Source organism: Anomaloglossus baeobatrachus, chromosome 4, assembly GCF_048569485.1.
Source record: "Anomaloglossus baeobatrachus isolate aAnoBae1 chromosome 4, aAnoBae1.hap1, whole genome shotgun sequence".
Lineage (NCBI taxonomy): Eukaryota > Metazoa > Chordata > Amphibia > Anura > Aromobatidae > Anomaloglossus > Anomaloglossus baeobatrachus.
Genome location: NC_134356.1, coordinates 646,543,960 through 646,568,959, shown reverse-complemented (window position 1 = coordinate 646,568,959; position 25,000 = coordinate 646,543,960). Strand labels below are relative to the sequence as shown.

The 25,000-nt window shown below is 39.0% G+C and overlaps 14 non-coding genes across 14 annotated transcripts; all 14 read left to right on the top strand.

Moving 5' to 3' along the window:
* Window positions 1-3,077: 3,077 nt before the first annotated feature.
* Window positions 3,078-3,150, top strand: TRNAM-CAU (transfer RNA methionine (anticodon CAU)). The gene has a single exon. It is a non-coding gene; the product is annotated as a tRNA-Met (tRNA).
* Window positions 3,151-5,286: 2,136 nt separating this feature from the next.
* TRNAM-CAU (transfer RNA methionine (anticodon CAU)) lies at window positions 5,287-5,359 on the top strand. The gene has a single exon. It is a non-coding gene; the product is annotated as a tRNA-Met (tRNA).
* Window positions 5,360-8,130: 2,771 nt separating this feature from the next.
* TRNAM-CAU (transfer RNA methionine (anticodon CAU)) lies at window positions 8,131-8,203 on the top strand. The gene has a single exon. It is a non-coding gene; the product is annotated as a tRNA-Met (tRNA).
* Window positions 8,204-10,340: 2,137 nt separating this feature from the next.
* On the top strand, window positions 10,341-10,413 carry TRNAM-CAU (transfer RNA methionine (anticodon CAU)). The gene has a single exon. It is a non-coding gene; the product is annotated as a tRNA-Met (tRNA).
* Window positions 10,414-13,177: 2,764 nt separating this feature from the next.
* Window positions 13,178-13,250, top strand: TRNAM-CAU (transfer RNA methionine (anticodon CAU)). The gene has a single exon. It is a non-coding gene; the product is annotated as a tRNA-Met (tRNA).
* Window positions 13,251-15,995: 2,745 nt separating this feature from the next.
* On the top strand, window positions 15,996-16,068 carry TRNAM-CAU (transfer RNA methionine (anticodon CAU)). The gene has a single exon. It is a non-coding gene; the product is annotated as a tRNA-Met (tRNA).
* Window positions 16,069-17,120: 1,052 nt separating this feature from the next.
* On the top strand, window positions 17,121-17,193 carry TRNAM-CAU (transfer RNA methionine (anticodon CAU)). Its single transcript has one exon. It is a non-coding gene; the product is annotated as a tRNA-Met (tRNA).
* Window positions 17,194-18,227: 1,034 nt separating this feature from the next.
* Window positions 18,228-18,300, top strand: TRNAM-CAU (transfer RNA methionine (anticodon CAU)). Its single transcript has one exon. It is a non-coding gene; the product is annotated as a tRNA-Met (tRNA).
* A 1,019-nt stretch (window positions 18,301-19,319) lies between these two features.
* TRNAM-CAU (transfer RNA methionine (anticodon CAU)) lies at window positions 19,320-19,392 on the top strand. Its single transcript has one exon. It is a non-coding gene; the product is annotated as a tRNA-Met (tRNA).
* A 1,035-nt stretch (window positions 19,393-20,427) lies between these two features.
* On the top strand, window positions 20,428-20,500 carry TRNAM-CAU (transfer RNA methionine (anticodon CAU)). Its single transcript has one exon. It is a non-coding gene; the product is annotated as a tRNA-Met (tRNA).
* Window positions 20,501-21,542: 1,042 nt separating this feature from the next.
* On the top strand, window positions 21,543-21,615 carry TRNAM-CAU (transfer RNA methionine (anticodon CAU)). Its single transcript has one exon. It is a non-coding gene; the product is annotated as a tRNA-Met (tRNA).
* Window positions 21,616-22,650: 1,035 nt separating this feature from the next.
* On the top strand, window positions 22,651-22,723 carry TRNAM-CAU (transfer RNA methionine (anticodon CAU)). The gene has a single exon. It is a non-coding gene; the product is annotated as a tRNA-Met (tRNA).
* Window positions 22,724-23,780: 1,057 nt separating this feature from the next.
* On the top strand, window positions 23,781-23,853 carry TRNAM-CAU (transfer RNA methionine (anticodon CAU)). The gene has a single exon. It is a non-coding gene; the product is annotated as a tRNA-Met (tRNA).
* Window positions 23,854-24,880: 1,027 nt separating this feature from the next.
* TRNAM-CAU (transfer RNA methionine (anticodon CAU)) lies at window positions 24,881-24,953 on the top strand. The gene has a single exon. It is a non-coding gene; the product is annotated as a tRNA-Met (tRNA).
* The last annotated feature ends 47 nt before the right edge of the window (window positions 24,954-25,000 follow it).

Genomic DNA, 25,000 nt, shown 5'->3' with positions numbered 1-25,000 from the left:
TGGCTGCAAAGTGCAAATTTTACCTGAACTGCTTTTTTATGCAAACAACTGTCGGCCTTTGAATGTCAGAGATAGTACAGAAAAAGCAGCATTCCCATAGCGGGAGTCGAACCGGGCCGCCTGGGTGAAAACCAGGAATCCTAACCGCTAGACCATATGGGAAGCGTTGTTCTCATAAGACGTTGTCAATGTGGAAAAAGAAGAACTGAATTGCTTTCAGTAAGTAAGTTTGGCACATCCTTGCTAGAAGCTTGCCTCGTTAGTGCAGTAGGTAGCGCGTCAGTCTCATAATCTGAAGGTCGTGAGTTCGATCCTCACACGGGGCACTATGCTTTAGATATTTTGTCTCCATCTTGACTAGACAGCCAGAACTGTATCCACTCAGTACCAAAAAACGTCAGATATAAAGGAAGGGGGTTTTGGATCCTTTGAAACCAAATAGTTAAAAGTCAAAAGTAAAAATGATTTGTGATATGAATTCAAATGGAGTATTGAGCAAAAGAATGGAATGAATGTCCAAAATCTATTGTGGTCAGCATTTTTTGCTGCAAAGAGCAAATCCAAGCTAGACTGACTGTATGCATGGCTTGTGTCGACATTTCAATGCGTGACTTATTACAGAAAAAGTGGCAATCCCATAGCAGGAATCGAACCAGTAAACTAAGAATACTGGTTGCTTGGTCAAATGGGATAACCCAAAGAGTCACAGAAAAAATGAGAGGCGGGCCGCCTGGGTGAAAACCAGGAATCCTAACCGCTAGACCATATGGGAAGTGTTGTTCTCATAAGACGTTGTCAATGTGGAAAAAGAAGAACTTAATTGCTTTCAGTAAGTAAGTTTGGCACATCCTTGCTAGACGCTTGCCTCGTTAGCGCAGTAGGTAGCGCGTCAGTCTCATAATCTGAAGGTCGTGAGTTCGATCCTCACACGGTGCACTATGCTTTAGATATTTTGTCTCCATATTGACTAGACAGCCAGAACTGTATCCACTCAGTACCAAAAAACGTCAGATATAAAGGAAGGGGGTTTTGGATCCTTTGAAACCAAATAGTTAAAAGTCAAAAGTAAAAATGATTTGTGATATGAATTCAAATGGAGTATTGAGCAAAAGAATAGAATGAATGTCCAAAATCTATTGTGGTCAGCATTTTTTGCTGCAAAGAGCAAATCCAAGCTAGACTGACTGTATGCATGGCTTGTGTCGACATTTCAATGCGTGACTTATTACAGAAAAAGTGGCAATCCCATAGCAGGAATCAAACCGTTAAACTAAGAATACTGGTTGCTTGGTCAAATGGGATAACCCAAAGAGTCACAGAAAAAATGAGAGGCGTAAAAAAAAAAAAAAAAAAAAAAAAAAAAAAAAAGAGTGTTGCTTTGATTAAAAAACTTTTTCCTTTCAACAGTTTAAACTTGACTCATTTGAACAGTAGTTAGGAGCTAGTGGCTTATTCTGATGATTATGAGGTTTTCCCTCAGATAGGGTACAGTTCACTCCTTTTTTTTTGACTGGGGAGCTTGAGAAATTTGCCATTCAGTTGTTAAATTCTACAGATTAGAATGGAAATTGGAGGCCAAAGGACAGGCCATACGAGTTTTTGAGTTCCTCGACATTTTGAAGTAAAAAATGATAGTTGAGAATAGTTTGAGCTATGAAACCTATAAAAGTGTTGTGCAAGAGTTTGAAATGAAGTGCCAAGACCCTAACGTTTTGCAACTTTGGCTGCAAAGTGCAAATTTTACCTGAACTGCTTTTTTATGCAAACAACTGTCGGCCTTTGAATGTCAGAGATAGTACAGAAAAAGCAGCATTCCCATAGCGGGAGTCGAACCGGGCCGCCTGGGTGAAAACCAGGAATCCTAACCGCTAGACCATATGGGAAGCGTTGTTCTCATAAGACGTTGTCAATGTGGAAAAAGAAGAACTGAATTGCTTTCAGTAAGTAAGTTTGGCACATCCTTGCTAGAAGCTTGCCTCGTTAGTGCAGTAGGTAGCGCGTCAGTCTCATAATCTGAAGGTCGTGAGTTCGATCCTCACACGGGGCACTATGCTTTAGATATTTTGTCTCCATCTTGACTAGACAGCCAGAACTGTATCCACTCAGTACCAAAAAACGTCAGATATAAAGGAAGGGGGTTTTGGATCCTTTGAAACCAAATAGTTAAAAGTCAAAAGTAAAAATGATTTGTGATATGAATTCAAATGGAGTATTGAGCAAAAGAATGGAATGAATGTCCAAAATCTATTGTGGTCAGCATTTTTTGCTGCAAAGAGCAAATCCAAGCTAGACTGACTGTATGCATGGCTTGTGTCGACATTTCAATGCGTGACTTATTACAGAAAAAGTGGCAATCCCATAGCAGGAATCGAACCAGTAAGCTAAGAATACTGGTTGCTTGGTCAAATGGGATAACCCAAAGAGTCACAGAAAAAATGAGAGGCGTAAAAAAAAAAAAAAAAAAAAAAAAAGAGTGTTGCTTTGATTAAAAAACTTTTTCCTTTCAACAGTTTAAACTTGACTCATTTGAACAGTAGTTAGGAGCTAGTGGCTTATTCTGATGATTATGAGGTTTTCCCTCAGATAGGGTACAGTTCACTCCTTTTTTTTTGACTGGGGAGCTTGAGAAATTTGCCATTCAGTTGTTAAATTCTACAGATTAGAATGGAAATTGGAGGCCAAAGGACAGGCCATACGAGTTTTTGAGTTCCTCGACATTTTGAAGTAAAAAATGATAGTTGAGAATAGTTTGAGCTATGAAACCTATAAAAGTGTTGTGCAAGAGTTTGAAATGAAGTGCCAAGACCCTAACGTTTTGCAACTTTGGCTGCAAAGTGCAAATTTTACCTGAACTGCTTTTTTATGCAAACAACTGTCGGCCTTTGAATGTCAGAGATAGTACAGAAAAAGCAGCATTCCCATAAAGGGAGTCGAACCGGGCCGCCTGGGTGAAAACCAGGAATCCTAACCGCTAGACCATATGGGAAGCGTTGTTCTCATAAGACGTTGTCAATGTGGAAAAAGAAGAACTGAATTGCTTTCAGTAAGTAAGTTTGGCACATCCTTGCTAGAAGCTTGCCTCGTTAGCGCAGTAGGTAGCGCGTCAGTCTCATAATCTGAAGGTCGTGAGTTCGATCCTCACACGGGGCACTATGCTTTAGATATTTTGTCTCCATCTTGACTAGACAGCCAAAACTGTATCCACTCAGTACCAAAAAACGTCAGATATAAAGGAAGGGGGTTTTGGATCCTTTGAAACCAAATAGTTAAAAGTCAAAAGTAAAAATGATTTGTGATATGAATTCAAATGGAGTATTGAGCAAAAGAATGGAATGAATGTCCAAAATCTATTGTGGTCAGCATTTTTTGCTGCAAAGAGCAAATCCAAGCTAGACTGACTGTATGCATGGCTTGTGTCGACATTTCAATGCGTGACTTATTACAGAAAAAGTGGCAATCCCATAGCAGGAATCGAACCAGAAAACTAAGAATACTGGTTGCTTGGTCAAATGGGATAACCCAAAGAGTCACAGAAAAAATGAGAGGCGTAAAAAAAAAAAAAAAAAAAAAAAAAAGTGTTGCTTTGATTAAAAAACTTTTTCCTTTCAACAGTTTAAACTTGACTCATTTGAACAGTAGTTAGGAGCTAGTGGCTTATTCTGATGATTATGAGGTTTTCCCTCAGATAGGGTACAGTTCACTCCTTTTTTTTTGACTGGGGAGCTTGAGAAATTTGCCATTCAGTTGTTAAATTCTACAGATTAGAATGGAAATTGGAGGCCAAAGGACAGGCCATACGAGTTTTTGAGTTCCTCGACATTTTGAAGTAAAAAATGATAGTTGAGAATAGTTTGAGCTATGAAACCTATAAAAGTGTTGTGCAAGAGTTTGAAATGAAGTGCCAAGACCCTAACGTTTTGCAACTTTGGCTGCAAAGTGCAAATTTTACCTGAACTGCTTTTTTATGCAAACAACTGTCGGCCTTTGAATGTCAGAGATAGTACAGAAAAAGCAGCATTCCCATAGCGGGAGTCGAACCGGGCCGCCTGGGTGAAAACCAGGAATCCTAACCGCTAGACCATATGGGAAGCGTTGTTCTCATAAGACGTTGTCAATGTGGAAAAAGAAGAACTGAATTGCTTTCAGTAAGTAAGTTTGGCACATCCTTGCTAGAAGCTTGCCTCGTTAGTGCAGTAGGTAGCGCGTCAGTCTCATAATCTGAAGGTTGTGAGTTCGATCCTCACACGGGGCACTATGCTTTAGATATTTTGTCTCCATCTTGACTAGACAGCCAGAACTGTATCCACTCAGTACCAAAAAACGTCAGATATAAAGGAAGGGGGTTTTGGATCCTTTGAAACCAAATAGTTAAAAGTCAAAAGTAAAAATGATTTGTGATATGAATTCAAATGGAGTATTGAGCAAAAGAATGGAATGAATGTCCAAAATCTATTGTGGTCAGCATTTTTTGCTGCAAAGAGCAAATCCAAGCTAGACTGACTGTATGCATGGCTTGTGTCGACATTTCAATGCGTGACTTATTACAGAAAAAGTGGCAATCCCATAGCAGGAATCGAACCAGTAAGCTAAGAATACTGGTTGCTTGGTCAAATGGGATAACCCAAAGAGTCACAGAAAAAATGAGAGGCGTAAAAAAAAAAAAAAAAAAAAAAAAAAAAAGAGTGTTGCTTTGATTAAAAAACTTTTTCCTTTCAACAGTTTAAACTTGACTCATTTGAACAGTAGTTAGGAGCTAGTGGCTTATTCTGATGATTATGAGGTTTTCCCTCAGATAGGGTACAGTTCACTCCTTTTTTTTTGACTGGGGAGCTTGAGAAATTTGCCATTCAGTTGTTAAATTCTACAGATTAGAATGGAAATTGGAGGCCAAAGGACAGGCCATACGAGTTTTTGAGTTCCTCGACATTTTGAAGTAAAAAATGATAGTTGAGAATAGTTTGAGCTATGAAACCTATAAAAGTGTTGTGCAAGAGTTTGAAATGAAGTGCCAAGACCCTAACGTTTTGCAACTTTGGCTGCAAAGTGCAAATTTTACCTGAACTGCTTTTTTATGCAAACAACTGTCGGCCTTTGAATGTCAGAGATAGTACAGAAAAAGCAGCATTCCCATACCGGGAGTCGAACCGGGCCGCCTGGGTGAAAACCAGGAATCCTAACCGCTAGACCATATGGGAAGCATTGTTCTCATAAGACGTTGTCAATGTGGAAAAAGAAGAACTGAATTGCTTTCAGTAAGTAAGTTTGGCACATCCTTGCTAGAAGCTTGCCTCGTTAGCGCAGTAGGTAGCGCGTCAGTCTCATAATCTGAAGGTCGTGAGTTCGATCCTCACACGGGGCACTATGCTTTAGATATTTTGTCTCCATCTTGACTAGACAGCCAAAACTGTATCCACTCAGTACCAAAAAACGTCAGATATAAAGGAAGGGGGTTTTGGATCCTTTGAAACCAAATAGTTAAAAGTCAAAAGTAAAAATGATTTGTGATATGAATTCAAATGGAGTATTGAGCAAAAGAATGGAATGAATGTCCAAAATCTATTGTGGTCAGCATTTTTTGCTGCAAAGAGCAAATCCAAGCTAGACTGACTGTATGCATGGCTTGTGTCGACATTTCAATGCGTGACTTATTACAGAAAAAGTGGCAATCCCATAGCAGGAATCGAACCAGAAAACTAAGAATACTGGTTGCTTGGTCAAATGGGATAACCCAAAGAGTCACAGAAAAAATGAGAGGCGTAAAAAAAAAAAAAAAAAAAAAAAAAAAAAAAAAAAAAAAAAAAGAGTGTTGCTTTGATTAAAAAACTTTTTCCTTTCAACAGTTTAAACTTGACTCATTTGAACAGTAGTTAGGAGCTAGTGGCTTATTCTGATGATTATGAGGTTTTCCCTCAGATAGGGTACAGTTCACTCCTTTTTTTTTTACTGGGGAGCTTGAGAAATTTGCCATTCAGTTGTTAAATTCTACAGATTAGAATGGAAATTGGAGGCCAAAGGACAGGCCATACGAGTTTTTGAGTTCCTCGACATTTTGAAGTAAAAAATGATAGTTGAGAATAGTTTGAGCTATGAAACCTATAAAAGTGTTGTGCAAGAGTTTGAAATGAAGTGCCAAGACCCTAACGTTTTGCAACTTTGGCTGCAAAGTGCAAATTTTACCTGAACTGCTTTTTTATGCAAACAACTGTCGGCCTTTGAATGTCAGAGATAGTACAGAAAAAGCAGCATTCCCATAGCGGGAGTCGAACCGGGCCGCCTGGGTGAAAACCAGGAATCCTAACCGCTAGACCATATGGGAAGCGTTGTTCTCATAAGACGTTGTCAATGTGGAAAAAGAAGAACTGAATTGCTTTCAGTAAGTAAGTTTGGCACATCCTTGCTAGAAGCTTGCCTCGTTAGTGCAGTAGGTAGCGCGTCAGTCTCATAATCTGAAGGTCGTGAGTTCGATCCTCACACGGGGCACTATGCTTTAGATATTTTGTCTCCATCTTGACTAGACAGCCAGAACTGTATCCACTCAGTACCAAAAAACGTCAGATATAAAGGAAGGGGGTTTTGGATCCTTTGAAACCAAATAGTTAAAAGTCAAAAGTAAAAATGATTTGTGATATGAATTCAAATGGAGTATTGAGCAAAAGAATGGAATGAATGTCCAAAATCTATTGTGGTCAGCATGTTTTGCTGCAAAGAGCAAATCCAAGCTAGACTGACTGTATGCATGGCTTGTGTCGACATTTCAATGCGTGACTTATTACAGAAAAAGTGGCAATCCCATAGCAGGAATCGAACCAGTAAACTAAGAATACTGGTTGCTTGGTCAAATGGGATAACCCAAAGAGAAAGAGTCACAGAAAAAATGAGAGGCGTAAAAAAAAAAAAAAAAAAAAAAAAAAAAAGAGTGTTGCTTTGATTAAAAAACTTTTTCCTTTCAACAGTTTAAACTTGACTCATTTGAACAGTAGTTAGGAGCTAGTGGCTTATTCTGATGATTATGAGGTTTTCCCTCAGATAGGGTACAGTTCACTCCTTTTTTTTTGACTGGGGAGCTTGAGAAATTTGCCATTCAGTTGTTAAATTCTACAGATTAGAATGGAAATTGGAGGCCAAAGGACAGGCCATACGAGTTTTTGAGTTCCTCGACATTTTGAAGTAAAAAATGATAGTTGAGAATAGTTTGAGCTATGAAACCTATAAAAGTGTTGTGCAAGAGTTTGAAATGAAGTGCCAAGACCCTAACGTTTTGCAACTTTGGCTGCAAAGTGCAAATTTTACCTGAACTGCTTTTTTATGCAAACAACTGTCGGCCTTTGAATGTCAGAGATAGTACAGAAAAAGCAGCATTCCCATACCGGGAGTCGAACCGGGCCGCCTGGGTGAAAACCAGGAATCCTAACCGCTAGACCATATGGGAAGCGTTGTTCTCATAAGACGTTGTCAATGTGGAAAAAGAAGAACTGAATTGCTTTCAGTAAGTAAGTTTGGCACATCCTTGTTAGAAGCTTGCCTCGTTAGCGCAGTAGGTAGCGCGTCAGTCTCATAATCTGAAGGTCGTGAGTTTGATCCTCACACGGGGCACTATGCTTTAGATATTTTGTCTCCATCTTGACTAGACAGCCAGAACTGTATCCACTCAGTACCAAAAAACGTCAGATATAAAGGAAGGGGGTTTTGGATCCTTTGAAACCAAATAGTTAAAAGTCAAAAGTAAAAATGATTTGTGATATGAATTCAAATGGAGTATTGAGCAAAAGAATGGAATGAATGTCCAAAATCTATTGTGGTCAGCATTTTTTGCTGCAAAGAGCAAATCCAAGCTAGACTGACTGTATGCATGGCTTGTGTCGACATTTCAATGCGTGACTTATTACAGAAAAAGTGGCAATCCCATAGCAGGAATCGAACCAGTAAACTAAGAATACTGGTTGCTTGGTCAAATGGGATAACCCAAAGAGTCACAGAAAAAATGAGAGGGGGGCCGCCTGGGTGAAAACCAGGAATCCTAACCGCTAGACCATATGGGAAGTGTTGTTCTCATAAGACGTTGTCAATGTGGAAGAAGAAGAACTTAATTGCTTTCAGTAAGTAAGTTTGGCACATCCTTGCTAGACGCTTGCCTCGTTAGCGCAGTAGGTAGCGCGTCAGTCTCATAATCTGAAGGTCGTGAGTTCGATCCTCACACGGGGCACTATGCTTTAGATATTTTGTCTCCATATTGACTAGACAGCCAGAACTGTATCCACTCAGTACCAAAAAACGTCAGATATAAAGGAAGGGGGTTTTGGATCCTTTGAAACCAAATAGTTAAAAGTCAAAAGTAAAAATGATTTGTGATATGAATTCAAATGGAGTATTGAGCAAAAGAATAGAATGAATGTCCAAAATCTATTGTGGTCAGCATTTTTTGCTGCAAAGAGCAAATCCAAGCTAGACTGACTGTATGCATGGCTTGTGTCGACATTTCAATGCGTGACTTATTACAGAAAAAGTGGCAATCCCATAGCAGGAATCAAACCGTTAAACTAAGAATACTGGTTGCTTGGTCAAATGGGATAACCCAAAGAGTCACAGAAAAAATGAGAGGCGTAAAAAAAAAAAAAAAAAAAAAAAAAGAGTGTTGCTTTGATTAAAAAACTTTTTCCTTTCAACAGTTTAAACTTGACTCATTTGAACAGTAGTTAGGAGCTAGTGGCTTATTCTGATGATTATGAGGTTTTCCCTCAGATAGGGTACAGTTCACTCCTTTTTTTTTGACTGGGGAGCTTGAGAAATTTGCCATTCAGTTGTTAAATTCTACAGATTAGAATGGAAATTGGAGGCCAAAGGACAGGCCATACGAGTTTTTGAGTTCCTCGACATTTTGAAGTAAAAAATGATAGTTGAGAATAGTTTGAGCTATGAAACCTATAAAAGTGTTGTGCAAGAGTTTGAAATGAAGTGCCAAGACCCTAACGTTTTGCAACTTTGGCTGCAAAGTGCAAATTTTACCTGAACTGCTTTTTTATGCAAACAACTGTCGACCTTTGAATGTCAGAGATAGTACAGAAAAAGCAGCATTCCCATAGCGGGAGTCGAACCGGGCTGCCTGGGTGAAAACCAGGAATCCTAACCGCTAGACCATATGGGAAGCGTTGTTCTCATAAGACGTTGTCAATGTGGAAAAAGAAGAACTGAATTGCTTTCAGTAAGTAAGTTTGGCACATCCTTGCTAGAAGCTTGCCTCGTTAGTGCAGTAGGTAGCGCGTCAGTCTCATAATCTGAAGGTCGTGAGTTCGATCCTCACACGGGGCACTATGCTTTAGATATTTTGTCTCCATCTTGACTAGACAGCCAGAACTGTATCCACTCAGTACCAAAAAACGTCAGATATAAAGGAAGGGGGTTTTGGATCCTTTGAAACCAAATAGTTAAAAGTCAAAAGTAAAAATGATTTGTGATATGAATTCAAATGGAGTATTGAGCAAAAGAATGGAATGAATGTCCAAAATCTATTGTGGTCAGCATTTTTTGCTGCAAAGAGCAAATCCAAGCTAGACTGACTGTATGCATGGCTTGTGTCGACATTTCAATGCGTGACTTATTACAGAAAAAGTGGCAATCCCATAGCAGGAATCGAACCAGTAAGCTAAGAATACTGGTTGCTTGGTCAAATGGGATAACCCAAAGAGTCACAGAAAAAATGAGAGGCGTAAAAAAAAAAAAAAAAAAAAAAAAAAAAAGAGTGTTGCTTTGATTAAAAAACTTTTTCCTTTCAACAGTTTAAACTTGACTCATTTGAACAGTAGTTAGGAGCTAGTGGCTTATTCTGATGATTATGAGGTTTTCCCTCAGATAGGGTACAGTTCACTCCTTTTTTTTTGACTGGGGAGCTTGAGAAATTTGCCATTCAGTTGTTAAATTCTACAGATTAGAATGGAAATTGGAGGCCAAAGGACAGGCCATACGAGTTTTTGAGTTCCTCGACATTTTGAAGTAAAAAATGATAGTTGAGAATAGTTTGAGCTATGAAACCTATAAAAGTGTTGTGCAAGAGTTTGAAATGAAGTGCCAAGACCCTAACGTTTTGCAACTTTGGCTGCAAAGTGCAAATTTTACCTGAACTGCTTTTTTATGCAAACAACTGTCGGCCTTTGAATGTCAGAGATAGTACAGAAAAAGCAGCATTCCCATACCGGGAGTCGAACCGGGCCGCCTGGGTGAAAACCAGGAATCCTAACCGCTAGACCATATGGGAAGCGTTGTTCTCATAAGACGTTGTCAATGTGGAAAAAGAAGAACTGAATTGCTTTCAGTAAGTAAGTTTGGCACATCCTTGCTAGAAGCTTGCCTCGTTAGCGCAGTAGGTAGCGCGTCAGTCTCATAATCTGAAGGTCGTGAGTTCGATCCTCACACGGGGCACTATGCTTTAGATATTTTGTCTCCATCTTGACTAGACAGCCAAAACTGTATCCACTCAGTACCAAAAAACGTCAGATATAAAGGAAGGGGGTTTTGGATCCTTTGAAACCAAATAGTTAAAAGTCAAAAGTAAAAATGATTTGTGATATGAATTCAAATGGAGTATTGAGCAAAAGAATGGAATGAATGTCCAAAATCTATTGTGGTCAGCATTTTTTGCTGCAAAGAGCAAATCCAAGCTAGACTGACTGTATGCATGGCTTGTGTCGACATTTCAATGCGTGACTTATTACAGAAAAAGTGGCAATCCCATAGCAGGAATCGAACCAGAAAACTAAGAATACTGGTTGCTTGGTCAAATGGGATAACCCAAAGAGTCACAGAAAAAATGAGAGGCGTAAAAAAAAAAAAAAAAAAAAAAAAAAAAAAAAAAAAAAAAAAAGAGTGTTGCTTTGATTAAAAAACTTTTTCCTTTCAACAGTTTAAACTTGACTCATTTGAACAGTAGTTAGGAGCTAGTGGCTTATTCTGATGATTATGAGGTTTTCCCTCAGATAGGGTACAGTTCACTCCTTTTTTTTTTACTGGGGAGCTTGAGAAATTTGCCATTCAGTTGTTAAATTCTACAGATTAGAATGGAAATTGGAGGCCAAAGGACAGGCCATACGAGTTTTTGAGTTCCTCGACATTTTGAAGTAAAAAATGATAGTTGAGAATAGTTTGAGCTATGAAACCTATAAAAGTGTTGTGCAAGAGTTTGAAATGAAGTGCCAAGACCCTAACGTTTTGCAACTTTGGCTGCAAAGTGCAAATTTTACCTGAACTGCTTTTTTATGCAAACAACTGTCGGCCTTTGAATGTCAGAGATAGTACAGAAAAAGCAGCATTCCCATAGCGGGAGTCGAACCGGGCCGCCTGGGTGAAAACCAGGAATCCTAACCGCTAGACCATATGGGAAGCGTTGTTCTCATAAGACGTTGTCAATGTGGAAAAAGAAGAACTGAATTGCTTTCAGTAAGTAAGTTTGGCACATCCTTGCTAGAAGCTTGCCTCGTTAGTGCAGTAGGTAGCGCGTCAGTCTCATAATCTGAAGGTCGTGAGTTCGATCCTCACACGGGGCACTATGCTTTAGATATTTTGTCTCCATCTTGACTAGACAGCCAGAACTGTATCCACTCAGTACCAAAAAACGTCAGATATAAAGGAAGGGGGTTTTGGATCCTTTGAAACCAAATAGTTAAAAGTCAAAAGTAAAAATGATTTGTGATATGAATTCAAATGGAGTATTGAGCAAAAGAATGGAATGAATGTCCAAAATCTATTGTGGTCAGCATGTTTTGCTGCAAAGAGCAAATCCAAGCTAGACTGACTGTATGCATGGCTTGTGTCGACATTTCAATGCGTGACTTATTACAGAAAAAGTGGCAATCCCATAGCAGGAATCGAACCAGTAAACTAAGAATACTGGTTGCTTGGTCAAATGGGATAACCCAAAGAGTCACAGAAAAAATGAGAGGCGTAAAAAAAAAAAAAAAAAAAAAAAAAAAAGAGTGTTGCTTTGATTAAAAAACTTTTTCCTTTCAACAGTTTAAACTTGACTCATTTGAACAGTAGTTAGGAGCTAGTGGCTTATTCTGATGATTATGAGGTTTTCCCTCAGATAGGGTACAGTTCACTCCTTTTTTTTTGACTGGGGAGCTTGAGAAATTTGCCATTCAGTTGTTAAATTCTACAGATTAGAATGGAAATTGGAGGCCAAAGGACAGGCCATACGAGTTTTTGAGTTCCTCGACATTTTGAAGTAAAAAATGATAGTTGAGAATAGTTTGAGCTATGAAACCTATAAAAGTGTTGTGCAAGAGTTTGAAATGAAGTGCCAAGACCCTAACGTTTTGCAACTTTGGCTGCAAAGTGCAAATTTTACCTGAACTGCTTTTTTATGCAAACAACTGTCGGCCTTTGAATGTCAGAGATAGTACAGAAAAAGCAGCATTCCCATACCGGGAGTCGAACCGGGCCGCCTGGGTGAAAACCAGGAATCCTAACCGCTAGACCATATGGGAAGCGTTGTTCTCATAAGACGTTGTCAATGTGGAAAAAGAAGAACTGAATTGCTTTCAGTAAGTAAGTTTGGCACATCCTTGTTAGAAGCTTGCCTCGTTAGCGCAGTAGGTAGCGCGTCAGTCTCATAATCTGAAGGTCGTGAGTTTGATCCTCACACGGGGCACTATGCTTTAGATATTTTGTCTCCATCTTGACTAGACAGCCAGAACTGTATCCACTCAGTACCAAAAAACGTCAGATATAAAGGAAGGGGGTTTTGGATCCTTTGAAACCAAATAGTTAAAAGTCAAAAGTAAAAATGATTTGTGATATGAATTCAAATGGAGTATTGAGCAAAAGAATGGAATGAATGTCCAAAATCTATTGTGGTCAGCATTTTTTGCTGCAAAGAGCAAATCCAAGCTAGACTGACTGTATGCATGGCTTGTGTCGACATTTCAATGCGTGACTTATTACAGAAAAAGTGGCAATCCCATAGCAGGAATCGAACCAGTAAACTAAGAATACTGGTTGCTTGGTCAAATGGGATAACCCAAAGAGTCACAGAAAAAATGAGAGGCGGGCCGCCTGGGTGAAAACCAGGAATCCTAACCGCTAGACCATATGGGAAGTGTTGTTCTCATAAGACGTTGTCAATGTGGAAGAAGAAGAACTTAATTGCTTTCAGTAAGTAAGTTTGGCACATCCTTGCTAGACGCTTGCCTCGTTAGCGCAGTAGGTAGCGCGTCAGTCTCATAATCTGAAGGTCGTGAGTTCGATCCTCACACGGGGCACTATGCTTTAGATATTTTGTCTCCATATTGACTAGACAGCCAGAACTGTATCCACTCAGTACCAAAAAACGTCAGATATAAAGGAAGGGGGTTTTGGATCCTTTGAAACCAAATAGTTAAAAGTCAAAAGTAAAAATGATTTGTGATATGAATTCAAATGGAGTATTGAGCAAAAGAATAGAATGAATGTCCAAAATCTATTGTGGTCAGCATTTTTTGCTGCAAAGAGCAAATCCAAGCTAGACTGACTGTATGCATGGCTTGTGTCGACATTTCAATGCGTGACTTATTACAGAAAAAGTGGCAATCCCATAGCAGGAATCAAACCGTTAAACTAAGAATACTGGTTGCTTGGTCAAATGGGATAACCCAAAGAGTCACAGAAAAAATGAGAGGCGTAAAAAAAAAAAAAAAAAAAAAAAAAGAGTGTTGCTTTGATTAAAAAACTTTTTCCTTTCAACAGTTTAAACTTGACTCATTTGAACAGTAGTTAGGAGCTAGTGGCTTATTCTGATGATTATGAGGTTTTCCCTCAGATAGGGTACAGTTCACTCCTTTTTTTTTGACTGGGGAGCTTGAGAAATTTGCCATTCAGTTGTTAAATTCTACAGATTAGAATGGAAATTGGAGGCCAAAGGACAGGCCATACGAGTTTTTGAGTTCCTCGACATTTTGAAGTAAAAAATGATAGTTGAGAATAGTTTGAGCTATGAAACCTATAAAAGTGTTGTGCAAGAGTTTGAAATGAAGTGCCAAGACCCTAACGTTTTGCAACTTTGGCTGCAAAGTGCAAATTTTACCTGAACTGCTTTTTTATGCAAACAACTGTCGACCTTTGAATGTCAGAGATAGTACAGAAAAAGCAGCATTCCCATAGCGGGAGTCGAACCGGGCCGCCTGGGTGAAAACCAGGAATCCTAACCGCTAGACCATATGGGAAGCGTTGTTCTCATAAGACGTTGTCAATGTGGAAAAAGAAGAACTGAATTGCTTTCAGTAAGTAAGTTTGGCACATCCTTGCTAGAAGCTTGCCTCGTTAGTGCAGTAGGTAGCGCGTCAGTCTCATAATCTGAAGGTCGTGAGTTCGATCCTCACACGGGGCACTATGCTTTAGATATTTTGTCTCCATCTTGACTAGACAGCCAGAACTGTATCCACTCAGTACCAAAAAACGTCAGATATAAAGGAAGGGGGTTTTGGATCCTTTGAAACCAAATAGTTAAAAGTCAAAAGTAAAAATGATTTGTGATATGAATTCAAATGGAGTATTGAGCAAAAGAATGGAATGAATGTCCAAAATCTATTGTGGTCAGCATTTTTTGCTGCAAAGAGCAAATCCAAGCTAGACTGACTGTATGCATGGCTTGTGTCGACATTTCAATGCGTGACTTATTACAGAAAAAGTGGCAATCCCATAGCAGGAATCGAACCAGTAAACTAAGAATACTGGTTGCTTGGTCAAATGGGATAACCCAAAGAGTCACAGAAAAAATGAGAGGCGTAAAAAAAAAAAAAAAAAAAAAAAAAAAGAGTGTTGCTTTGATTAAAAAACTTTTTCCTTTCAACAGTTTAAACTTGACTCATTTGAACAGTAGTTAGGAGCTAGTGGCTTATTCTGATGATTATGAGGTTTTCCCTCAGATAGGGTACAGTTCACTCCTTTTTTTTTGACTGGGGAGCTTGAGAAATTTGCCATTCAGTTGTTAAATTCTACAGATTAGAATGGAAATTGGAGGCCAAAGGACAGGCCATACGAGTTTTTGAGTTCCTCGACATTTTGAAGTAAAAAATGATAGTTGAGAATAGTTTGAGCTATGAAACCTATAAAAGTGTTGTGCAAGAGTTTGAAATGAAGTGCCAAGACCCTAACGTTTTGCAACTTTGGCTGCAAAGTGCAAATTTTACCTGAACTGCTTTTTTATGCAAACAACTGTCGGCCTTTGAATGTCAGAGATAGTACAGAAAAAGCAGCATTCCCATACCGGGAGTCGAACCGGGCCGCCTGGGTGAAAACCAGGAATCCTAACCGCTAGACCATATGGGAAGCGTTGTTCTCATAAGACGTTGTCAATGTGGAAAAAGAAGAACTGAATTGCTTTCAGTAAGTAAGTTTGGCACATCCTTGTTAGAAGCTTGCCTCGTTAGCGCAGTAGGTAGCGCGTCAGTCTCATAATCTGAAGGTCGTGAGTTTGATCCTCACACGGGGCACTATGCTTTAGATATTTTGTCTCCATCTTGACTAGACAGCCAGAACTGTATCCACTCAGTACCAAAAAACGTCAGATATAAAGGAAGGGGGTTTTGGATCCTTTGAAACCAAATAGTTAAAAGTCAAAAGTAAAAATGATTTGTGATATGAATTCAAATGGAGTATTGAGCAAAAGAATGGAATGAATGTCCAAAATCTATTGTGGTCAGCATTTTTTGCTGCAAAGAGCAAATCCAAGCTAGACTGACTGTATGCATGGCTTGTGTCGACATTTCAATGCGTGACTTATTACAGAAAAAGTGGCAATCCCATAGCAGGAATCGAACCAGTAAACTAAGAATACTGGTTGCTTGGTCAAATGGGATAACCCAAAGAGTCACAGAAAAAATGAGAGGCGGGCCGCCTGGGTGAAAACCAGGAATCCTAACCGCTAGACCATATGGGAAGTGTTGTTCTCATAAGACGTTGTCAATGTGGAAAAAGAAGAACTTAATTGCTTTCAGTAAGTAAGTTTGGCACATCCTTGCTAGACGCTTGCCTCGTTAGCGCAGTAGGTAGCGCGTCAGTCTCATAATCTGAAGGTCGTGAGTTCGATCCTCACACGGGGCACTATGCTTTAGATATTTTGTCTCCATATTGACTAGACAGCCAGAACTGTATCCACTCAGTACCAAAAAACGTCAGATATAAAGGAAGGGGGTTTTGGATCCTTTGAAACCAAATAGTTAAAAGTCAAAAGTAAAAATGATTTGTGATATGAATTCAAATGGAGTATTGAGCAAAAGAATAGAATGAATGTCCAAAATCTATTGTGGTCAGCATTTTTTGCTGCAAAGAGCAAATCCAAGCTAGACTGACTGTATGCATGGCTTGTGTCGACATTTCAATGCGTGACTTATTACAGAAAAAGTGGCAATCCCATAGCAGGAATCAAACCGTTAAACTAAGAATACTGGTTGCTTGGTCAAATGGGATAACCCAAAGAGTCACAGAAAAAATGAGAGGCGTAAAAAAAAAAAAAAAAAAAAAAAAAAAAAAAAAAAAAAAAAAAAAAGAGTGTTGCTTTGATTAAAAAACTTTTTCCTTTCAACAGTTTAAACTTGACTCATTTGAACAGTAGTTAGTAGCTAGTGGCTTATTCTGATGATTATGAGGTTTTCCCTCAGATAGGGTACAGTTCACTCCTTTTTTTTTGACTGGGGAGCTTGAGAAATTTGCCATTCAGTTGTTAAATTCTACAGATTAGAATGGAAATTGGAGGCCAAAGGACAGGCCATACGAGTTTTTGAGTTCCTCGACATTTTGAAGTAAAAAATGATAGTTGAGAATAGTTTGAGCTATGAAACCTATAAAAGTGTTGTGCAAGAGTTTGAAATGAAGTGCCAAGACCCTAACGTTTTGCAACTTTGGCTGCAAAGTGCAAATTTTACCTGAACTGCTTTTTTATGCAAACAACTGTCGGCCTTTGAATGTCAGAGAAAGTACAGAAGAAGCAGCATTCCCATACCGGGAGTCGTACCCGGGCCGCCTGGGTGAAAACCAGGAATCCTAACCGCTAGACCATATGGGAAGTGTTGTTCTCATAAGACGTTGTCAATGTGGAAAAAGAAGAACCTTATTGCTTTCAGTAAGTAAGTTTGGCACATCCTTGCTAGAAGCTTGCCTCGTTAGCGCAGTAGGTAGCGCGTCAGTCTCATAATCTGAAGGTCGTGAGTTCGATCCTCACACGGGGCACTATGCTTTAGATATTTTGTCTCCATATTGACTAGACAGCCAGAACTGTATCCACTCAGTACCAAAAAACGTCAGATATAAAGGAAGGGGGTTTTGGATCCTTTGAAACCAAATAGTTAAAAGTCAAAAGTAAAAATGATTTGTGATATGAATTCAAATGGAGTATTGAGCAAAAGAATAGAATGAATGTCCAAAATCTATTGTGGTCAGCATTTTTTGCTGCAAAGAGCAAATCCAAGCTAGACTGACTGTATGCATGGCTTGTGTCGACATTTCAATGCGTGACTTATTACAGAAAAAGTGGCAATCCCATAGCAGGAATCAAACCGTTAAACTAAGAATACTGGTTGCTTGGTCAAATGGGATAACCCAAAGAGTCACAGAAAAAATGAGAGGCGTAAAAAAAAAAAAAAAAAAAAAAAAAAAAGAGTGTTGCTTTGATTAAAAAACTTTTTCCTTTCAACAGTTTAAACTTGACTCATTTGAACAGTAGTTAGGAGCTAGTGGCTTATTCTGATGATTATGAGGTTTTCCCTCAGATAGGGTACAGTTCACTCCTTTTTTTTTGACTGGGGAGCTTGAGAAATTTGCCATTCAGTTGTTAAATTCTACAGATTAGAATGGAAATTGGAGGCCAAAGGACAGGCCATACGAGTTTTTGAGTTCCTCGACATTTTGAAGTAAAAAATGATAGTTGAGAATAGTTTGAGCTATGAAACCTATAAAAGTGTTGTGCAAGAGTTTGAAATGAAGTGCCAAGACCCTAACGTTTTGCAACTTTGGCTGCAAAGTGCAAATTTTACCTGAACTGCTTTTTTATGCAAACAACTGTCGGCCTTTGAATGTCAGAGATAGTACAGAAGAAGCAGCATTCCCATACCGGGAGTCGTACCCGGGCCGCCTGGGTGAAAACCAGGAATCCTAACCGCTAGACCATATGGGAAGTGTTGTTCTCATAGGACGTTGTCAATGTGGAAAAAGAAGAACCTTATTGCTTTCAGTAAGTAAGTTTGGCACATCCTTGCTAGAAGCTTGCCTCGTTAGCGCAGTAGGTAGCGCGTCAGTCTCATAATCTGAAGGTCGTGAGTTCGATCCTCACACGGGGCACTATGCTTTAGATATTTTGTCTCCATATTGACTAGACAGCCAGAACTGTATCCACTCAGTACCAAAAAACGTCAGATATAAAGGAAGGGGGTTTTGGATCCTTTGAAACCAAATAGTTAAAAGTCAAAAGTAAAAATGATTTGTGATATGAATTCAAATGGAGTATTGAGCAAAAGAATAGAATGAATGTCCAAAATCTATTGTGGTCAGCATTTTTTGCTGCAAAGAGCAAATCCAAGCTAGACTGACTGTATGCATGGCTTGTGTCGACATTTCAATGCGTGACTTATTACAGAAAAAGTGGCAATCCCATAGCAGGAATCGAACCAGTAAACTAAGAATACTGGTTGCTTGGTCAAATGGGATAACCCAAAGAGTCGCAGAAAAAATGAGAGGCGTAAAAAAAAAAAAGAGTGTTGCTTTGATTAAAAAACTTTTTCCTTTCAACAGTTTAAACTTGACTCATTTGAACAGTAGTTAGGAGCTAGTGGCTTATTCTGATGATTATGAGGTTTTCCCTCAGATAGGGTACAGTTCACTCCTTTTTTTTTTGACTGGGGAGCTTGAGAAATTTGCCATTCAGTTGTTAAATTCTACAGATTAGAATGGAAATTGGAGGCCAAAGGACAGGCCATACGAGTTTTTGAGTTCCTCGACATTTTGAAGTAAAAAATGATAGTTGAGAATAGTTTGAGCTATGAAACCTATAAAAGTGTTGTGCAAGAGTTTGAAATGAAGTGCCAAGACCCTAACGTTTTGCAACTTTGGCTGCAAAGTGCAAATTTTACCTGAACTGCTTTTTTATGCAAACAACTGTCGGCCTTTGAATGTCAGAGATAGTACAGAAAAAGCAGCATTCCCATACCGGGAGTCGTACCCGGGCCGCCTGGGTGAAAACCAGGAATCCTAACCGCTAGACCATATGGGAAGTGTTGTTCTCATAAGACGTTGTCAATGTGGAAAAAGAAGAACCTTATTGCTTTCAGTAAGTAAGTTTGGCACATCCTTGCTAGAAGCTTGCCTCGTTAGCGCAGTAGGTAGCGCGTCAGTCTCATAATCTGAAGGTCGTGAGTTCGATCCTCACACGGGGCACTATGCTTTAGATATTTTGTCTCCATATTGACTAGACAGCCAGAACTGTATCCACTCAGTACCAAAAAACGTCAGATATAAAGGAAGAGGGTTTTGGATCCTTTGAAACCAAATAGTTAAAAGTCAAAAGTAAAAATGATTTGTGATATGAATTCAAATGGAGTATTGAGCAAAAGAATAGAATGAATGTCCAAAATCTATTGTGGTCAGCATTTTTTGCTGCAAAGAGCAAATCCAAGCTAGACTGACTGTATGCATGGCTTGTGTCGACATTTCAATGCGTGACTTATTACAGAAAAAGTGGCAATCCCATAGCAGGAATCGAACCAGTAAACTAAGAATACTGGTTGCTTGGTCAAATGGGATAACCCAAAGAGTCGCAGAAAAAATGAGAGGCGTAAAAAAAAAAAAAAAAAAAAAGAGTGTTGCAGTGTTGCTTTGATTAAAAAACTTTTTCCTTTCAACAGTTTAAACTTGACTCATTTCAACAGTAGTTAGGAGCTAGTGGCTTATTCTGATGATTATGAGGTTTTCCCTCAGATAGGGTACAGTTCACTCCTTTTTTTTTGACTGGGGAGCTTGAGAAATTTGCCATTCAGTTGTTAAATTCTACAGATTAGAATAAAAATTGGAGGCCAAAGGACAGGCCATACGAGTTTTTGAGTTCCTCGACATTTTGAAGTAAAAAATGATAGTTGAGAATAGTTTGAGCTATGAAACCTATAAAAGTGTTGTGCAAGAGTTTGAAATGAAGTGCCAAGACCCTAACGTTTTGCAACTTTGGCTGCAAAGTGCAAATTTTACCTGAACTGCTTTTTTATGCAAACAATTGTCGGCCTTTGAATGTCAGAGATAGTACAGAAAAAGCAGCATTCCCATACCGGGAGTCGTACCCGGGCCGCCTGGGTGAAAACCAGGAATCCTAACCGCTAGACCATATGGGAAGTGTTGTTCTCATAAGACGTTGTCAATGTGGAAAAAGAAGAACCTTATTGCTTTCAGTAAGTAAGTTTGGCACATCCTTGCTAGAAGCTTGCCTCGTTAGCGCAGTAGGTAGCGCGTCAGTCTCATAATCTGAAGGTCGTGAGTTCGATCCTCACACGGGGCACTATGCTTTAGATATTTTGTCTCCATATTGACTAGACAGCCAGAACTGTATCCACTCAGTACCAAAAAACGTCAGATATAAAGGAAGGGGGTTTTGGATCCTTTGAAACCAAATAGTTAAAAGTCAAAAGTAAAAATGATTTGTGATATGAATTCAAATGGAGTATTGAGCAAAAGAATAGAATGAATGTCCAAAATCTATTGTGGTCAGCATTTTTTGCTGCAAAGAGCAAATCCAAGCTAGACTGACTGTATGCATGGCTTGTGTCGACATTTCAATGCGTGACTTATTACAGAAAAAGTGGCAATCCCATAGCAGGAATCGAACCAGTAAACTAAGAATACTGGTTGCTTGGTCAAATGGGATAACCCAAAGAGTCACAGAAAAAATGAGAGGCGTAAAAAAAAAAAAAAAAAAAAAAAAAAAAAAAAAAAAGAGTGTTGCTTTGATTAAAAAACTTTTTCCTTTCAACAGTTTAAACTTGACTCATTTGAACAGTAGTTAGGAGCTAGTGGCTTATTCTGATGATTATGAGGTTTTCCCTCAGATAGGGTACAGTTCACTCCTTTTTTTTTGACTGGGGAGCTTGAGAAATTTGCCATTCAGTTGTTAAATTCTACAGATTAGAATGGAAATTGGAGGCCAAAGGACAGGCCATACGAGTTTTTGAGTTCCTCGACATTTTGAAGTAAAAAATGATAGTTGAGAATAGTTTGAGCTATGAAACCTATAAAAGTGTTGTGCAAGAGTTTGAAATGAAGTGCCAAGACCCTAACGTTTTGCAACTTTGGCTGCAAAGTGCAAATTTTACCTGAACTGCTTTTTTATGCAAACAACTGTCGGCCTTTGAATGTCAGAGATAGTACAGAAAAAGCAGCATTCCCATACCGGGAGTCGTACCCGGGCCGCCTGGGTGAAAACCAGGAATCCTAACCGCTAGACCATATGGGAAGTGTTGTTCTCATAAGACGTTGTCAATGTGGAAAAAGAAGAACCTTATTGCTTTCAGTAAGTAAGTTTGGCACATCCTTGCTAGAAGCTTGCCTCGTTAGCGCAGTAGGTAGCGCGTCAGTCTCATAATCTGAAGGTCGTGAGTTCGATCCTCACACGGGGCACTATGCTTTAGATATTTTGTCTCCATATTGACTAGACAGCCAGAACTGTATCCACTCAGTACCAAAAAACGTCAGATATAAAGGAAGGGGGTTTTGGATCCTTTGAAACCAAATAGTTAAAAGTCAAAAGTAAAAATGATTTGTGATATGAATTCAAATGGAGTATTGAGCAAAAGAATAGAATGAATGTCCAAAATCTATTGTGGTCAGCATTTTTTGCTGCAAAGAGCAAATCCAAGCTAGACTGACTGTATGCATGGCTTGTGTCGACATTTCAATGCGTGACTTATTACAGAAAAAGTGGCAATCCCATAGCAGGAATCGAACCAGTAAACTAAGAATACTGGTTGCTTGGTCAAATGGGATAACCCAAAGAGTCACAGAAAAAATGAGAGGCGTAAAAAAAAAAAAAAAAAAAAAAAAAAAAAGAGTGTTGCTTTGATTAAAAAACTTTTTCCTTTCAACAGTTTAAACTTGACTCATTTGAACAGTAGTTAGGAGCTAGTGGCTTATTCTGATGATTATGAGGTTTTCCCTCAGATAGGGTACAGTTCACTCCTTTTTTTTTGACTGGGGAGCTTGAGAAATTTGCCATTCAGTTGTTAAATTCTACAGATTAGAATAAAAATTGGAGGCCAAAGGACAGGCCATACGAGTTTTTGAGTTCCTCGACATTTTGAAGTAAAAAATGATAGTTGAGAATAGTTTGAGCTATGAAACCTATAAAAGTGTTGTGCAAGAGTTTGAAATGAAGTGCCAAGACCCTAACGTTTTGCAACTTTGGCTGCAAAGTGCAAATTTTACCTGAACTGCTTTTTTATGCAAACAATTGTCGGCCTTTGAATGTCAGAGATAGTACAGAAAAAGCAGCATTCCCATACCGGGAGTCGTACCCGGGCCGCCTGGGTGAAAACCAGGAATCCTAACCGCTAGACCATATGGGAAGTGTTGTTCTCATAAGACGTTGTCAATGTGGAAAAAGAAGAACCTTATTGCTTTCAGTAAGTAAGTTTGGCACATCCTTGCTAGAAGCTTGCCTCGTTAGCGCAGTAGGTAGCGCGTCAGTCTCATAATCTGAAGGTCGTGAGTTCGATCCTCACACGGGGCACTATGCTTTAGATATTTTGTCTCCATATTGACTAGACAGCCAGAACTGTATCCACTCAGTACCAAAAAACGTCAGATATAAAGGAAGGGGGTTTTGGATCCTTTGAAACCAAATAGTTAAAAGTCAAAAGTAAAAATGATTTGTGATATGAATTCAAATGGAGTATTGAGCAAAAGAATAGAATGAATGTCCAAAATCTATTGTGGTCAGCATTTTTTGCTGCAAAGAGCAAATCCAAGCTAGACTGACTGTATGCATGGCTTGTGTCGACATTTCAATGCGTGACTTATTACAGAAAAAGTGGCAATCCCATAGCAGGAATCGAACCAGTAAACTAAGAATACTGGTTGCTTGGTCAAATGGGATAACCCAAAGAGTCGCAGAAAAAATGAGAGGCGTAAAAAAAAAAAAAAAAAAAAAAAAAAAAAAAGAAAAAAAAATAGAGTGTTGCAGTGTTGCTTTGATTAAAAAACTTTTTCCTTTCAACAGTTTAAACTTGACTCATTTGAACAGTAGTTAGGAGCTAGTGGCTTATTCTGATGATTATGAGGTTTTCCCTCAGATAGGGTACAGTTCACTCCTTTTTTTTTGACTGGGGAGCTTGAGAAATTTGCCATTCAGTTGTTAAATTCTACAGATTAGAATGGAAATTGGAGGCCAAAGGACAGGCCATACGAGTTTTTGAGTTCCTCGACATTTTGAAGTAAAAAATGATAGTTGAGAATAGTTTGAGCTATGAAACCTATAAAAGTGTTGTGCAAGAGTTTTAAATGAAGTGCCAAGACCCTAACGTTTTGCAACTTTGGCTGCAAAGTGCAAATTTTACCTGAACTGCTTTTTTATGCAAACAATTGTCGGCCTTTGAATGTCAGAGATAGTACAGAAAAAGCAGCATTCCCATACCGGGAGTCGTACCCGGGCCGCCTGGGTGAAAACCAGGAATCCTAACCGCTAGACCATATGGGAAGTGTTGTTCTCATAAGACGTTGTCAATGTGGAAAAAGAAGAACCTTATTGCTTTCAGTAAGTAAGTTTGGCACATCCTTGCTAGAAGCTTGCCTCGTTAGCGCAGTAGGTAGCGCGTCAGTCTCATAATCTGAAGGTCGTGAGTTCGATCCTCACACGGGGCACTATGCTTTAGATATTTTGTCTCCATATTGACTAGACAGCCAGAACTGTATCCACTCAGTACCAAAAAACGTCAGATATAAAGGAAGGGGGTTTTGGATCCTTTGAAACCAAATAGTTAAAAGTCAAAAGTAAAAATGATTTGTGATATGAATTCAAATGGAGTATTGAGCAAAAGAATGGAATGAATGTCCAAAATCTATTGTGGTCAGCATTTTTTGCTGCAAAGAGCAAATCCAAGCTAGACTGACTGTATGCATGGCTTGTGTCGACATTTCAATGCGTGACTTATTACAGAAAAAGTGGCAATCCCATAGCAGGAATCGAACCAGTAAACTAAGAATACTGGTTGCTTGGTCAAATGGGATAACCCAAAGAGTCACAGAAAAAATGAGAGGCGTAAAAAAAAAAAAAAAAAAAAAGAGTGTTGCTTTGATTAAAAAACTTTTTCCTTTCAACAGTTTAAACTTGACTCATTTGAACAGTAGTTAGGAGCTAGTGGCTTATTCTGATGATTATGAGGTTTTCCCTCAGATAGGGTACAGTTCACTCCTTTTTTTTTGACTGGGGAGCTTGAGAAATTTGCCATTCAGTTGTTAAATTCTACAGATTAGAATGGAAATTGGAGGCCAAAGGACAGGCCATACGAGTTTTTGAGTTCCTCGACATTTTGAAGTAAAAAATGATAGTTGAGAATAGTTTGAGCTATGAAACCTATAAAAGTGTTGTGCAAGAGTTTGAAATGAAGTGCCAAGACCCTAACGTTTTGCAACTTTGGCTGCAAAGTGCAAATTTTACCTGAACTGCTTTTTTATGCAAACAACTGTCGGCCTTTGAATGTCAGAGATAGTACAGAAAAAGCAGCATTCCCATACCGGGAGTCGTACCCGGGCCGCCTGGGTGAAAACCAGGAATCCTAACCGCTAGACCATATGGGAAGTGTTGTTCTCATAAGACGTTGTCAATGTGGAAAAAGAAGAACCTTATTGCTTTCAGTAAGTAAGTTTGGCACATCCTTGCTAGAAGCTTGCCTCGTTAGCGCAGTAGGTAGCGCGTCAGTCTCATAATCTGAAGGTCGTGAGTTCGATCCTCACACGGGGCACTATGCTTTAGATATTTTGTCTCCATATTGACTAGACAGCCAGAACT